This window comes from Oncorhynchus kisutch, unplaced genomic scaffold, assembly GCF_002021735.2.
Source record: "Oncorhynchus kisutch isolate 150728-3 unplaced genomic scaffold, Okis_V2 Okis09a-Okis19a_hom, whole genome shotgun sequence".
NCBI lineage: Eukaryota > Metazoa > Chordata > Actinopteri > Salmoniformes > Salmonidae > Oncorhynchus > Oncorhynchus kisutch.
In genome coordinates, this window is record NW_022261985.1 from 14,023,990 (window position 1) to 14,037,864 (window position 13,875).

At 47.1% G+C, this 13,875-nt stretch overlaps 1 pseudogene; it reads right to left on the minus strand.

Annotated features, from left to right (window-relative positions):
• Nucleotides 1-4,507: 4,507 nt before the first annotated feature.
• Nucleotides 4,508-13,875, minus strand: part of LOC116360576 (probable E3 ubiquitin-protein ligase makorin-1) — a 42,356-nt pseudogene continuing 32,988 nt past the window's right edge.

Sequence of the window (13,875 nt, forward strand, 5' to 3'; positions counted from 1 at the left end):
AATAAACATTGTTTATTAGCGATATTTCAAAAATGTTTGTAATTTTTTCCCCTTGTTTTTTTTTATGTTGTTATTTTTTATTTTTTTACATGAACCTGACACGGATAGATAAATTCACAAGGACAGGATGTTTCTAGAAAAATGGTTTTACACCCACCTGTTTCTCATTTACATTAGTTTTTTTCATCTGTTAATTATTTTTCCTTCTTCTTCATGTAGTTGATTTCTGAATGAAAGGCCTGCCCCAAAAGGCCTGCCCCAAAAGGCCTGCCTCAAAAGGCCTGCCTGCCCCAAAAGGCCTGCCCCAAAAGGCCTGCCCCAAAAGGCCTGCCCCAAAAGGCCTGCCCCAAAAGGCCTGCCCCAAAGACACTGCCACAACACAGAGGAGAGAAGCTACTGTCCAAACACACAAGACAGTCCTTCTACAGCGCGGTAAAGGTGAAGAGGAGTAGTCAAAAACGATAAGGGGTTTTCAACGTTAACGTTAGGGAGTGGTGCTATAGGTAAATCTCGTAGATATCGTCCAGCTCTTCGTGAAACAGTCCCATTCGTCCTCCGAGTCAGTGACGTCGTCGTCGGTTTCCCCGCGGCGAGGAGCATGAGGAGCATCTCGCTCAGTTCAAAGGTCACCATCTCCTCGTCCTCGTTGTCCAAAGAGTCGCTGCTGCTTCTCCTCCCGCTCTTCAAAACAGGTCCACAGGGGTGTCCTCCTCGAGTTCTGGAGGGGAGAACAGGAATAATAAAAAAAAAACAGGAATTCGTTTCGGTATTACGAAAGTAGAAACAGGAAGCGTTTACAATAGGGCTGAAAACTTCTGGACCATAAACACAAAATGTCCAAATGCCACATCAGTGTCTGTTAAACGTATGAACCCCCATAGGAAAACCAAAATGGTCTCAATCTATTTCTGCCAGAAAGGACATTTGTCAGAGCAGCGTCTTACCCTGTTCCTGCCAGTTTGCACCCTGCTGGTCTCCTCTGGGGCTCCTCCAGCCGTCCGTCAGGGAAGGCGTGTTTGTAGAAGCAGTTGGAGCCAAATGGGCAGGTTGCCCCGACCCTGTCGAAGTAAACGACATGGCTTTAGTCCTGAGGGACAGAGACGGACAGGACCGTCAGCAGAGGACAGTGGATTATTTACAGATATAGATGAGGAACAGAGAGACAGACGACCCCCCCCCCCTACCGTCAGTACATAGCTTACCCCCCCCCCCCTACCTCAGTACATTATCTTACCCCCCCCCCCTACCGTCAGTACATATCTTACCCCCCCCCCTACCGTCAGTACATATCTTACCCCCCTATCAGTATATCTTACCCCTCCTATCATCAGTAACATATCATCAGTACCTATCTTACCCCCTCCTATCATCAGTACATATCTTACCCCCCCTCCTGTCATCAGTACCTATCTTACCCCCCTCCCGTATCAAAGTGCAATATCCTTACCCCCCTCATTCAATCAGTACCTATCTTAACCCCCCTCCTATCATCACAGACCTATCTTACCCCTATCCAGTACCTATCTTACCTCCCCCCCTCCTATCATCAAGTACCTATCTTACCCCCCCCTATCATCAGTACCTATCTACCCCCCCCCTCCTCATCATCCAGTATCCTATCTTACCCCCCCCCCCCCCTATCATCAGTACCTATCTTACCCCCCCCCCTCCTATCATCAGTATCCTATCTTACTCCCCCCTCCTATCATCAGTACCCATCTTACCCCCCCCTCCTATCATCAGTACCCATCTTACCCCCCCTCCTATCATCAGTACCCATCTTACCCCCCCCTCCTATCATCAGTACCCATCTTACCCCCCCCTCCTATCATCAGTACCTATCTTACCCCCCCCTCCTATCATCAGCACCTATCTTACCCCCCCTCCTATCATCAGCACCTATCTTACCCCCCCTCCTATCATCAGCACCTATCTTACCCCCCCATCTCTATCATCCAGCACCTGACTACCCCCCCTCCTATCATCAGTACCTATCTTACCCCCCCCCCTCCCTCATATCATCTAGATACCTATCTTACCCCCCCTTCCTATCATCAGTACCTATCTTACCCCCCCTCATATCATCAGTACCTATCTTTACCCCCCCTCCTATCATGAGTACCTATCTTACCCCCCCCTCCTATCATGAGTACCTATCTTACCCCCCCCTCCTATCATGAGTACCTATCTTACCCCCCCCTCCTATCATCAGTACCTATCTTACCCCCCCCCCCTCCTATCATCAGTACCTATCTTACCCCCCCTCCTATCATCAGTACCTATCTTACCCCCCCTCCTATCATCAGTAACATATCTTACCCCCCTCCTATCATCAGTACATATCTTACCCCCCTCCCTATCATCAGTACCTATCTTACCCCCCCCTCCTATCATCAGTATTTATCTTACCCCCTCCTATCATCAGTGCCTATCTCCCCCCCCCCCTCCTATCGTCAGTACATATCTTACACCCCCCTCCTATCGTCAGTACCTATCTTACCCCCCCCTCCTATCATCAGTACCTATCTTACCCCCCCTCCTATCGTCAGTACCTATCTCCCCCCCCCTCCTATCGTCAGTACATATCTCCCCCCCCTCCTATCGTCAGTACATATCTCCCCCCCCCTCCTATCGTCAGTACATATCTTACACCCCCCCCCTCCTATCATCAGTACATATCTTACCCCCCCCTATCAGTACATATCTTACCCCCCTCCTATCATCAGTACATATCTTACCCCCCTCATATCATCAGTACATATCTTACCCCCCCTCCTATCATCAGTACATATCTTACCCCCCCTCCTTTCATCGGTACATATCTTACCCCCCTCCTATCATCGGTACATATCTTACCCCCCTCCTATCATCGGTACATATCTTACCCCCCTCCTATCATCAGTACCTATCTCCCCCCCCTCCTATTGTCAGTACATATCTCCCCCCCCTCCTATCGTCAGTACATATCTTACACCCCCCCCCCCCTCCCTCCTATCGTCAGTACATATCTTACCCCCTCCTATCAGTACATATCTTACCCCCCTCCTATCATCAGTACATATCTTACCCCCTCCTATCAGTACATATCTTACCCCCCTCCTATCATCAGTACATATCTTACCCCCCTCCTATCATCAGTACATATCTTACCCCCCCCTCCTATCATCAGTACATATCTTACCCCCCTCCTATCATCAGTACCTATCTTACCCCCCCTCCTATCATCAGTATTTATCTTACCCCCTCCTATCATCAGTGCCTATCTTACCCCCTCCTATCACCAGTACCTATCTTACCCCCCTCCTATCATCAGTACCTATCTTACCCCCTCCTATCATCAGTGCATATCTTACCCCCTCCTATCATCAGTGCCTATCTTACCCCCTCCTATCATCAGTACCTATCTTACCCCCTATCAGTACCTATCTTACCCCCTCCTATCATCAGTACATCTTACCCCCCCCCTCCTATCATCAGTACATCTTACCCCCCCCCTCCTATCATCAGTACATATCTTACCCCCCCCTCCTATCATCAGTACATATCTTACCCCCCCCTCCTATCATCAGTACCTATCTTACCCCCCCCTCCTATCATCAGTACCTATCTTACCCCCCCCTCCTATCATCAGTACCTATCTCCCCCCCCTCCTATCGTCAGTACATATCTTACCCCCTCCTATCGTCAGTACATATCTTACCCCCTCCTATCAGTACATATCTTACCCCCCTCCTATCATCAGTACATATCTTACCCCCCCCTCCTATCATCAGTACATATCTTACCCCCTCCTATCGTCAGTACATATCTTACCCCCTCCTATCAGTACATATCTACCCCCTCCTACCATCGGTACATATCTTACCCCCCTCCTACCATCGGTACATATCTTACCCCCCTCCTACCATCGGTACATATCTTACCCCCCCCTCCTATCATCGGTACATATCTTACCCCCCCTCCTATCATCGGTACATATCTTACCCCCCCTCCTATCATCGGTACATATCTTACCCCCCTCCTATCATCGGTACATATCTTACCCCCCCTCCTATCATCGGTACATATCTTACCCCCCTCCTATCATCGGTACATATCTTACCCCCTCCTATCATCGGTACATATCTTACCCCCCTCCTATCATCGGTACATATCTTACCCCCCTCCTATCATCGGTACATATCTTACCCCCCTCCTATCATCGGTACATATCTTACCCCCCTCCTATCATCGGTACATATCTTACCCCCCTCCTATCATCGGTACATATCTTACCCCCCTCCTATCATCGGTACATATCTTACCCCCCTCCTATCATCGGTGCATATCTTACCCCCCTCCTATCATCGGTGCATATCTTACCCCCCTCCTATCATCAGTGCATATCTTACCCCCCCTATCATCAGTACATATCTTACCCCCTCCTATCATCAGTACATATCTTACCCCCATCCTATCATCAGTACATATCCTACCCCCCTCCTATCATCAGTACATATCTTACCCCCTCCTATCATCAGTACATATCTTACCCCATGCCATCCTTGTATTTCTGTATCAGTTTCTGCTTGTCTTCCTTGTCCTCCACCCAGTACTCACTGGGGATGACGAAGTTGGACGTTATCCGACACTCTGGACAGGACCTGGGAAGAGAGAGAGAGAGGTTTAGTTGGACGGGACAGGACCTGGGAAGAGAGAGAGAGAGGTTTAGTTGAACGTGACCCAACACAACACTCTAAACAGGTGTCGTCTCCTCTACCTCAATAAGCTGTAGTGGTCGTCTCCTCTACCTCAATAAGCTGTAGTGGTCGTCTCCTCTACCTCAATAAGCTGTAGTGGTCGTCTCCTCTACCTCAATAAGCTGTAGTGGTCGTCTCCTCTACCTCAATAAGCTGTAGTGGTCGTCTCCTCTACCTCAATAAGCTGTAGTGGTCGTCTCCTCTACCTCAATAAGCTGTAGTGGTCGTCTCCTCTACCTCAATAAGCTGTAGTGGTCGTCTCCTCTACCTCAACAAGCTGTAGTGGTCGTCTCCTCTACCTCAACAAGCTGTAGTGGTCGTCTCCTCTACCTCAACAAGCTGTAGTGGTCGTCTCCTCTACCTCAACAAGCTGTAGTGGTCGTCTCCTCTACCTCAACAAGCTGTAGTGGTCGTCTCCTCTACCTCAACAAGCTGTAGTGGTCGTCTCCTCTACCTCAACAAGCTGTAGTGGTCGTCTCCTCTACCTCAACAAGCTGTAGTGGTCGTCTCCTCTACCTCAACAAGCTGTAGTGGTCGTCTCCTCTACCTCAACAAGCTGTAGTGGTCGTCTCCTCTACCTCAACAAGCTGTAGTGGTCGTCTCCTCTACCTCAACAAGCTGTAGTGGTCGTCTCCTCTACCTCAACAAGCTGTAGTGGTCGTCTCCTCTACCTCAATAAGCTGTAGTGGCCGTCTCCTCTACATACTGCAGCATACACTGCTTTGGTTTTAGGTCGATATTTATTGTCATTGTGTTCATTGTATTTTTTACTACGCGCTGCAAAATTTATTGTCCCTCGGGATAATAAAAACGACTTCCTTACTTGATGATCTTGTCCCTCGAGATAATAAACACTACTTCCTTACTTGATGATCTTGTCCCGAGGGACAATAAACACTACTTCCTTACTTGATGATCTTGTCCCTCGGGATAATAAAAACGACATCCTTACTTGATGATCTTGCTCTCGAACGTCTTGGCGCTCCTCCACTTGCGGATGCACTTGAGGCAAGTAGCAGTGGCAGCAGTTGGACAGGATGCCGAAGCGTCTCTCACTGGGGTTGGCCTTGTCAAACACCACCTCCATACACACGCCACACTGCATGTCCTTACTGCGCTGGATGGCAAACGACAGCTCCATGTCCTTCTCATGGGCCTCGATGCAAGCCTGAAGAGGAATAACAAAGGTATAGCTAACCACTATAATGCATTATGAAGCCTGGGGGGGGGGATACTAAAGGTATAGCTAACCACTATAATGCATTATGAAGCCTGGGGGTGGAGGATAAAGGTATAGCTAACCACTATAATGCATTATGAAGCCTGGGGGTGGAGGATAAAGGTATAACTAACCACTATAATGCATTATGAAGCCTGAGGGTAATACTAAAGGTATAGCTAACCACTATAATGCATTATGAAGCCTGGGGGTAATACTAAAGGTATAGCTAACCATTATAATGCATTATGAAGCCTGAGGGGGTACTAAAGGTATAGCTAACCACTATAATGCATTATGAAGCCTGGGGGGGGGGGTACTAAAGGTATAGCTAACCACTATAATGCATTATGAAGCCTGGGGGGGGGATACTAAAGGTATAGCTAACCACTATAATGCATTATGAAGCCTGGGGGGGATACTAAAGGTATAGCTAACCACTATAATGCATTATGAAGCCTGGGGGGGGGGGGGGGTACTAAAGGTATAGCTAACCACTATAATGCATTATGAAGCCTGGGGGTAATACTGAAGGTATAGCTAACCACTATAATGCATTATGAAGCCTGGGGGTAATACTGAAGGTATAGCTAACCACTATAATGCATTATGAAGCCTGGGGGTAATACTAAAGGTATAGCTAACCACTATAATGCATTATGAAGCCTGGGGTAATACTAAAGGTATAGCTAACCACTATAATGCATTATGAAGCCTGGGGGGAGGGTACTAAAGGTATAGCTAACCACTATAATGCATTATGAAGCCTGAGGGGAAACCAAAACAAGTTAACCACCAGAAACCATCACGGGGCAGATAACAAAACAATGATGAAGCCATTGGAAATGGTTAAGTGTCTCAATTCTAGAACACGGATACTTTGTAGTATATAAATACAGTATCTGACAGTAAAACACTGAGACCGGTAGTATATAAACCACGGAGACCGTAGTGTATAAACACGGGGACCGTAGTATATAAACCACGGAGACCGTAGTGTATAAACCACGGAGACCGTAGTATATAAACCACGGAGACCGTAGTATATAAACCACGGAGACCGTAGTATATAAACCACGGAGACCGTAGTATATAAACCACCTGAGACCGTAGTATATAAACCACCTGAGACCGTAGTATATAAACCACCTGAGACCGTAGTATATAAACCACGGAGACCGTAGTATATAAACCACGGAGACCGTAGTATATAAACCACGGAGACCGTAGTATATAAACCACGGAGACCGTAGTATATAAACCACGGAGACCGTAGTATATAAACCACGGAGACCGTAGTATATAAAACACGGAGACCGGTATTATATAAAACACGGAGACCGGTAGTATATAAACCACGGAGACCGGTAGTATATAAACCACGGAGACCGTAGTATATAAAACACGGAGACCGTAGTATATAAAACACGGAGACCGGTAGTATATAAAACACGGAGACCGGTAGTATATAAAACACGGAGACCGGTAGTATATAAAACACGGAGACCGGTAGTATATAAAACACGGAGACCGATGGACGACCGGGTATATAAAACACGGAGACCGATGGAGACCGGTAGTATATAAAACACGGAGACCGATGGAGACCGGTAGTATATAAAACACGGAGACCGATGGAGACCGGTAGTATATAAAACACGGAGACCGATGGAGACCGGTAGTATATAAAACACGGAGACCGATGGAGACCGGTAGTATATAAAACACGGAGACCGGTAGTATATAAAACACGGAGACGGTAGTATATTAAAACACGGGAGACCGGTATTATATAAAAACACGGAGACCGGTATTATATAAAACACGGAGACCGGTATTATATAAAACACGGAGACCGGTATTATATAAAACACGGAGACCGGTATTATATAAAACACGGAGACCGGTATTATATAAAACACGGAGACCGGTATTATATAAAACACGGAGACCGGTATTATATAAACACGGAGACCGGTATTATATAAACACGCGAGACCGGTATTATATAAAACACGGAGACCGATGGAGACCGGTAGTATATAAAACACGGAGACCGATGGAGACCGGTAGTATATAAAACACGGAGACCGATGGAGACCGGTAGTATATAAAACACGGAGACCGATGGAGACCGGTAGTATATAAAAACACGGAGACCGATGGAGACCGGTAGTATATAAAACACGGAGACCGATGGAGACCGGTAGTATATAAAACACGGAGACCGATGGAGACCGTAGTATATAAAACACGGAGACCGATGGAGACCGGTAGTATATAAAACACGGAGACCGATGGAGACCGGTAGTATATAAAACACGGAGACCGATGGAGACCGGTAGTATATAAAACACGGAGACCGATGGAGACCGGTAGTATATAAAACACGGAGACCGATGGAGACCGGTAGTATATAAAACACGGAGACCGATGGAGACGGTAGTATATAAAACACGGAGACCGATGGAGACCGGTAGTATATAAAACACGGAGACCGATGGAGACCGGTAGTATATAAAACACGGAGACCGATGGAGACCGGTAGTATATAAAACACGGAGACCGATGGAGACCGTAGTATATAAAACACGGAGACCGATGGAGGACCGTAGTATATAAAACACGGAGACCGATGGAGACCGGTAGTATATAAAACACGGAGACCGATGGAGACCGGTTAGTATATAAAACACGGAGACCGATGGATGACCGGGTATATATAAAACACGGAGACCGGTAGTATATTAAACACGGAGACCGGTAGTATATAAAACACGGAGACCGGTAGTATATAAACACGAGACGGTATTATATAAAACACGGACCGGTATTATATAAAACACGGAGACCGGTATTATATAAAACACGGAGACCGGTCATTATATAAAACACGCGAGACCGGTATTATATAAAACACGGGAGACCGTATTATATAAAACACGGAGACCGGTATTATATAAAACACGGAGACCGGTATTATATAAAACACGGAGACCGATGGAGACCGGTAGTATATAAAACACGGAGACCGATGGAGACCGGTAGTATATAAAACACGGAGACCGATGGAGACCGGTAGTATATAAAACACGGAGACCGATGGAGACCGGTAGTATATAAAACACGGAGACCGATGGAGACCGGTAGTATATAAAACACGGAGACCGATGGAGACCGGTAGTATATAAAACACGGAGGACCGATGGAGACCGGTAGTATATAAAACACGGAGACCGATGGAGACGGTAGTATATAAAAACACGGAGACCGATGGAGACCGGTAGTATATAAAACACGGAGACCGATGGAGACCGGTAGTATAGTAAAAACACGGAGACCGATGGAGACCGTAGTATATAAACACGGAGACCGATGGAGACCGGTAGTATATAAAACACGGAGACCGATGGAGACCGGTAGTATATAAAACACGGAGACCGATGGAGACCGGTAGTATAATAAAACACGCGAGACCGATGGAGACCGGTAGTATATAACACGGAGACCGATGGAGACCGGTAGTATATAAAAACGGAGACCGATGGAGGACCGGTAGTTATAAAAAACGGAGACCGATGGAGACCGGTAGTATATAAAACACGGGAGACCGATGGAGACCGGTCAGTAGTATAAAACACGGAGGACCGATGAGAGACCGGTAGTATATAAAACACGAACCGTGGACCGGTAGTATAATAAAACACGGAGACCGATGGAGACCGGTTGTATATATAAACACGGAGGACCGATGGAGACCGTAGTATATAAACACGGAGACCGGTAGGTATAAACGGAGACCGGTAGTATATAAAGCAGACCGGTAGTTAGTATATAAAACACGGAGACCGGTAGTATATAAAACACGGGAGACCGGGTAGTATATAAAACACGGGAGACCGGTAGTAATTAAAACACGAGTCCGGTAGTATATAAAACACGGGGAGACCGGTAGTATATAAAACACGGAGACCGGTAGTATATAAAACACGGAGACCGGTAGTATATAAAACACGGAGACCGGTAGTATATAAAACACGGAGACCGGTAGTATATAAAACACGGAGACCGGTAGTATATAAAACACGGAGACCGGTAGTATATAAAACACGGAGACCGGTAGTATATAAAACACGGAGACCGGTAGTATATAAAACACGGAGACCGGTAGTATATAAAACACGGAGACCGGTAGTATATAAAACACGGAGACCGGTAGTATATAAAACACGGAGACCGGTAGTATATAAAACACGGAGACCGGTAGTATATAAAACACGGAGACCGGTAGTATATAAAACACGGAGACCGGTAGTATATAAAACACGGAGACCGGTAGTATATAAAACACGGAGACCGGTAGTATATAAAACACGGAGACCGGTAGTATATAAAACACGGAGACCGGTAGTATATAAAACACGGAGACCGGTAGTATATAAAACACGGAGACCGGTAGTATATAAAACACGGAGACCGGTAGTATATAAAACACGGAGACCGGTAGTATATAAAACACGGAGACCGGTAGTATATAAAACACGGAGACCGGTAGTATATAAAACACGGAGACCGGTAGTATATAAAAACACGGAGACCGGTAGATATAAAACACGAGACCGGTAGTATATAAACACGGAGACCGGTAGTATATAAAAACACGGAGACCGGTAGTATATAAACACGGGAGGACGGTAGTATATAAAACACGGAACCGTAGTATATAAAACACGGAGACCGGTAGTATATAAAACACGGAGACCGGTAGTATATAAAACACGGAGACCGTAGTATATAAAACACGGAGACCGGTAGTATATAAAACCACGGGGACCGGTAGTATATAAAACACGGAGACGGTAGTATATAAAACACGGAGACCGGTAGTATATAAAACACGGAGACCGGTAGTATATAAAACACGGGAACCGGTAGTATATAAACACGGAGACCGGTAGTATATAAAACACGGAGACCGCGTAGTATATAAAACACGGAGACCGGTAGATATAAAAACACGGAGGACCGGTAGTATATAAAACACGGAGACCGGTAGTATATAAAACACGGAGACCGGTAGTATATAAAACACGGAGACGGTAGTATATAAAACACGGAGGACCGGTAGTATATAAAACACGGAGACCGGTAGTATATAAAACACAGAGACCGGTAGTATATAAAACACGGAGACCGTATTATATAAAACATGGAGACTAAGTACCACACAGCTGAGTTACATTAATCCTAACGCCTCACAAATGCATCTTGATTGGTGTGTTCTGATGGAGGGCGTGTGTTGACAGGTACAGGTGTGTTCTGATGGAGGGGCGTGTGTTTGACAGGTACAGGTGTGTTCTGATGGAGGGGCGTGGGTTGACAGGTACAGGTGTGTTGTGATGGAGGGGCGTGTGTCGACAGGTACAGGTGTGTTCTGATGGAGGGGCGTGGGTTGACAGGTACAGGTGTGTTCTGATGGAGGGGCGTGGGTTGACAGGTACAGGTGTGTTCTGATGGAGGGGCGTGTGTCGACAGGACCGTTACCTTGTGTGTTCTGATCGCTGTGCGTCGTTGGAGGGGTGGAGCACCTGCAGACCGCACATGTCACACACGGTCACCGTGGAGATTAGGCACAGTTAAGTCCGTAGCGACACTCCCCCATGGCGGCGTAGGGACACAGAGTCTTCCTCAACTCCTTATCGTCTCCCGCCGGGTCTTTCTCTCGCTCCATCAGAGGACTCATCCCCGACCCTTCAGACTTCACCAGGTCTGACGAGGGAGGTGGAAGAGGAGAGGGCGAGAGAGAGGCGAGAGAGAGGCGAGAGAGAGGGCGAGAGAGAGAGAGGTGAGCAAAAAGGAGAGAGAGAGAGAGAGAGAGGTGAGCAAAAAGGAGAGAGAGAGAGAGGGGAGCAAAAAGGACGAGGAGAGGAGAGAAGAAGTGAGCAAAAAGGAGAGAGGAGAGAGAGAGTTGAGCAAAAAGGAGAGAGAGAGAGAGAGAGGTGAGCAAAAAGGAGAGAGAGAGAGAGAGAGGGTGAGCAAAAAGGAGAGAGAGAGAGAGAGAGGTGAGCAAAAAGGAGAGAGAGAGAGAGAGAGGTGAGCAAAAAGGAGAGAGAGAGAGAGAGAGGTGAGCAAAAAGGAGAGAGAGAGAGAGAGAGATGAGCAAAAGGAGAGAGAGAGAGAGAGAGGTGAGCAAAAAGGAGAGAGAGAGAGAGAGAGGTGAGCAAAAAGGAGAGAGAGAGAGAGGTGAGCAAAAAGGAGAGAGAGAGAGAGAGGTGAGCAAAAAGGAGAGAGAGAGAGAGAGGTGAGCAAAAAGGAGAGAGAGAGAGAGAGGTGAGCAAAAAGGAGAGAGAGAGAGAGAGGTGAGCAAAAAGGAGAGAGAGAGAGAGAGGTGAGCAAAAAGGAGAGAGAGAGAGAGAGGTGAGCAAAAAGGAGAGAGAGAGAGAGGTGAGCAAAAAGGAGAGAGAGAGAGAGAGAGGTGAGCAAAAAGGAGAGAGAGAGAGAGAGGTGAGCAAAAAGGAGAGAGAGAGAGAGAGAGTGAGCAAAAGGAGAGAGAGAGAGAGAGGTGAGCAAAAAGGAGAGAGAGAGAGAGAGAGAGAGCAAAAAGGAGAGAGAGAGAGAGAGGTGAGCAAAAAGGAGAGAGAGAGAGAGAGGTGAGCAAAAAGGAGAGAGAGAGAGAGGTGAGCAAAAAGGAGAGAGAGAGAGAGGAGCAAAAAGAGAGAGAGAGAGAGAGGTGAGCAAAAAGGAGAGAGAGAGAGAGAGGTGAGCAAAAAGGAGAGAGAGAGAGAGGTGAGCAAAAAGGAGAGAGAGAGAGAGAGGTGAGCAAAAAGGAGAGAGAGAGAGAGGTGAGCAAAAAGGAGAGAGAGAGAGAGAGGTGAGCAAAAAGGAGAGAGAGAGAGAGGTGAGCAAAAAGGAGAGAGAGAGAGAGGTGAGCAAAAAGGAGAGAGAGAGAGAGAGAGGTGAGCAAAAAGGAGAGGAGAGAGAGAGAGAGGTGAGCAAAAAGGAGAGAGAGAGAGAGAGAGGTGAGCAAAAAGGAGAGAGAGAGAGAGGTGAGCAAAAGGAGAGAGAGAGAGAGGTGAGCAAAAAGGAGAGAGAGAGAGAGGTGAGCAAAAAGGAGAGAGAGAGAGAGAGAGAGGTGAGCGAGCCAGACACACACCATTATTAAGACACATGGAAACAGTCATCGACTTGGCGCCAACAAAATGGTGTCATTTATTTACCTCATGAGTCTGGTGGTCTATAAACCAACTTGTAAATAAAAGATGCTAAAATGCCCCCAAAAGGAAACAAAATCAACCAGAAAAGAGTTCCCTCCCTCTCCCTCCCTCCCTCTCCGCCTGCCTCTCTCTCTCTCCCTCTCCCCTCTCTCCCTCTCCGCCTCCCCTCTCTCCCTCCCTCCCTCTCCGCCTGCCTCTCTCTCTCTCTCTGATAAAAATACACCTGTTCAGTGGGAGACTGGATTGGGGAGCATTTGGCAGCAGACCAAACAGAAAGGGGTGTATTCCAAGATGGCCCCATTTTCCTATATAGAGCCATCCCTCTGACCGGTGCCCACAGGGGCCAAAAGTACTGACTTAGTAGCTGACTGACAGTACATCATGTCCATCCTACAGGGAGACAGGAGGGACAGACTGAAAGTGTCTTATTGACTCACTGACAGTACATCATGTCCATCCTACAGGGAGACAGGAGGGAACAAACTGAAAGTGTCTTATTGACTCACTGACAGTACATCATGTCCATCCTACAGGGAGACAGGAGGGACAAACAAAGATCGCTACATTCAATCATCCATAAAGGCTTTCATTTCACACCGTGTCCACACCATGGCAGAAGTTGGCAGCGACTGGCACTGTTGGCATATCAGTGGCCGAAGCTGAGGACACCCTGACAGACTGGCACAAACTCACCCGGTCAGCA